Raw genomic sequence first — 3,994 nt, forward strand, 5'->3', positions numbered from 1 at the left:
CCTCTTGAAGTATTCTGGGATTTTCTTTAATTCTTTCCCTATCAGTGGAGTGACTTGGGAACTAATATTCTGTCATCTTCTAGTGACCTTGAAAACTTGTTAGTGATGAACATGTGGTATTTCTGTTTTGCATGATAAGTCTACTTCTTCTAGACTTTTATCGACTTTATACAGTGGAGAAATTTGGTCTTATTTCTATGGTGACCTATACACATCTATCTCAGTAGAAATGAAACTGATCCATTTGATGATTTTGTTTCCGACTGTCACTAATTCAGTCAGGCACTCAAGCCCAGAGATTCTTCATACCCAAATATTACCTTAGCTCAGACATTAGCTCACCTTAAGTTTTGAAATGTAATTCTTATATCATTAGGTTTTTTTTTCCCCAGGGTGTATATTTCTTTTCATAAGAACATCAGAAAATTTTCTGTATTCAATCCAGCCAAAGCCACCGTTTTTGAAAGCATTTTCTTCCCATCCCAATTTTATTTGAATCTTTCATGTACAGATAAGAATAAGCATTTTCATTTCAAGTCAGTTTTTGCATTAATATAACACTTTAGTGCAATGCTATGATTAGGTGACTTATATTGTTAGCTATGTTTTAGAATTTTGCCAATAATATAATCAATGCCAGTTCCTAATTGTTAGAGTAATACAGAGGGCTTTTCCAGAAAATTAGGTTGAAAAATCCTAAGACCATCCACACACTCACAAATAAACAGCAAAAGTTCAATCTTTTCCTCTTCTCACCCCACCCACCACCACCACCTTGGATTTTTTTGTGACATCAGCAACCAAGTGACAAATTAATATACTCATTAGATATATTAAAATTTAAAACTTGAACATTAATATTAAATCTAAAATTAATATTACTTTTTTCTAGTTGAATGAAAAATCTTCTCCTTTCAGAAAAGATTTTCCAGGAAGGATTGAATATTCAACAAATATAGCAGTAATGATAGCTTGACTCAATCTTGTGTCCCAGCTAGAGTTTTGTTTAAATACATATCCAAAGATTCCTTCTTGATATTAAAATCCTCACATCTTCCTGGTGGGTTAGGGAAGAAGGATGTCTGTCAAACCATGTATATCAGAGCATTGTTGAATGATGTTTCTTATTGATAAAAATGTATTTTATAATTTATGACTTTAGAATTTATTTATTTATTTGGCATTTTGCTGTTAGCAGGAGGTAATTTGCAAGATTGAACTTCTCTATCCTAATTTGGAACTATAGTAAAAAGGACCTTGTTCCAATATTTTTTTACTTTCTTTTATGTGTTTTGCACATATATCTGAAGATTAGGAAAACTTAGAATATTTACATCCTTTATTTCATTTTTAAGAGCTTTCAAGCCAAAATTCCTTGCAAATTCCTTTCTACTGTATACTCAGATATAGCCTACCAAAGAGTAGGAAAGAATTCTGCCCTACTTAGGACTTAATTAGGTTATCATAACTGCAGAGAAAGAAGGTGGGGGGAGCAGATAGGAATGGTAGAGGCACATTGTAATACACTGAAAATCTTGCTCTGATTAGATATTAAAAATAAATACCTACAAAACAGCTAACACCTAAAACAGGATATCATTTAGACAGTCAGGGTTTTCTTCCTTTCTGATGTGAGATATTTGTGGATACTTCAGTCTTAATGAGGGGAGTGAGAGTGAAGTGGGGGGAATTGCTTCATGCCTTTAAAAATAGAGTTGGGGGAGGTGTTTTTTTAAACCCTTACCTTCTGTAAAACAGAAGAGCCATAAGGGCTATGCCATTGGGGTTAAATGATTTGCCCAGGGTCATGCAGCTAGGAATTATCTGAGGCCACATAACAAAAGGCTTTACTTATTCTTTTAGTCCTCTGATAATGTGTCACCTTTTGATATGTTTTGTAGTATTTCTCCTTTGGAAACTGTGTTTTAGTTTAAATTACTGTGCTCTTTTTATTATCACAGCTGGGTTTCTACTTTAATATCTTGTAAAGGCATCTGAATGTATTCATTGTTTCCGTCAAGTGTTTTAAATGTCTCTTTTGAGAAACAAGAAGTTAGAGGAGAAAGATTTTACTGAAACTAAAAATGCGTTTGAAATTTGGCATTGAACATTTAATAAAAGTAAAATCCTGAATGCTTTTTCTGAGCAATACTGAATATCTCCAACTTTAACCTAGCTTCTCTCTCCTATTATTACTGAAGACATTCTTTGCTCCTTGTTTCTGTACTTTGATAATTTCACAAATCTATTATTTCATTGATGTGAGTTCGCATTCCACCAATGACATAATTGTAAGTGTCTTATCTAAAATTTGTATTGCACCTAGCACCTGGCACAGTTCTCTTGTATATAGTAGGGGCTTAATAAATTTCAGCTGAATTTAGTTTTGTCATAATGTCATAATTAGATTTCTAATCTCCTTTTCCCCTCAGCACTTCTGCCTTATAATTAACCATGTCAGTATTGACAAATACCTCCATTATTATTCCTTTGAATCACATGGAACTCTGTTATGAGGATTTCTCTCATCTTATTTTTAAAGCATCTAAAGTATTATACTGAAGACTCCTTGGAATTAGGTCTTAGATAGATCAAGCCTTTAAATAATTTAACATGGAGTTTCTTGGTGATACTAGAACAAAAATCTATTTTTGGAAACAACTCTCTCATCATGTAATAAATGTCTAAGAATATTTGGGGTCTCTTATATGAATACTATTTGAAGCAAATTGTCTTTTTTCTATTCCTAAATCATTTTTAACTTTTATTCAATGAATGTTGAATTAAATTTAAATACATAAAGAATGGAAACAGCCTTTGTAATAGAGGCCATGAAATATTTTTAATATTTAAAATAAAATATGTTGAGAACATTATGTGATTACTGAATTCTTTTTCTAACCAGAGTAATTCAGAATCAAAACTACTCACTACCTTGTTCATCAAATCTCTATTTTGATTCCTTAGCTTCCTTAAACTAATGACCTGCTCTTTCATTCCACATCAGCCACATAGGAATGATCCCATATTATATCTCACTATTGCCCACTTCCCTAATCAGAAACTCTGACTTCCCCTATCTCACTATAATCTCTTATCATTCTATCTCTCCCTATGCCTCATCCCTCTTAATCCTATTCTTTGCCTGAATCAAGATTTCTAATCTATTCAGGCCATTATTATTGCTCTGGCTTGACTTTTCCTCCCCTCCATTCTCAATCCCCACTAGCGTTAACCATTTCAACTCTATATTGTCTTCAGTCCTTATTTCCTTGTCTTATCACTCTTAATCTCTTGCCAAACCTCCACCCTGGATTACTCCCACAGTCCACCTCCTCACTTCTACTGCTGATGAATGCAGTTGGCAGGAATTTCCTGATCATAGTGACATATTGCAAATTCATGTTTTCCATCTTCATTGAGGCAGTTCCTTTATTCTCTAATTGATATCACTACCCAGAGAAGGTTCTTCCCTTCTCAAGGATCTACCACCATCCCTTCACACCTCCACTAAAACTCTGCAACCATCTTCCATTTCTCAGCTAAGAACTTGCTTCTTAAAAAATAAATGCCATTTGTTTCTTCTGTTCTCCAACTTTTTCACAGTCTCAGAAAAGTGGCCTTCTCCTTTTTCTTCATCCCATTCCCTATTCTTGGCTTCAGTAGAATGCATCCTAAATCATCTGCTCTCTGTCTAAAATCACTTAGTTCCCTCTCTTATACCTTCAATCATATCCAAGACTCCACTATCCTTAAGAAGCCACTAGACCTTACCATCCTCTCAAGCTAATATCCTCTCTCTCCTTTCCCTGCTAAACTTGAAAAAGCTCTCTATACTTGTTGTCTCCAATTTACTTCTTTACTCCTTAAGCCTAACTAGTCTAGCAACTGATCTCATCACTCAACTGAAACTACTGTCTCCAAAGTTGACAGTGATCTCTGAGCTGCCAAATATAATGATCTTTTCTAGTCCTCATCCTTGTATCTGCTGCAT

This window comes from Gracilinanus agilis, chromosome 1, assembly GCF_016433145.1.
Source record: "Gracilinanus agilis isolate LMUSP501 chromosome 1, AgileGrace, whole genome shotgun sequence".
NCBI classification, from domain to species: Eukaryota; Metazoa; Chordata; class Mammalia; order Didelphimorphia; family Didelphidae; genus Gracilinanus; species Gracilinanus agilis.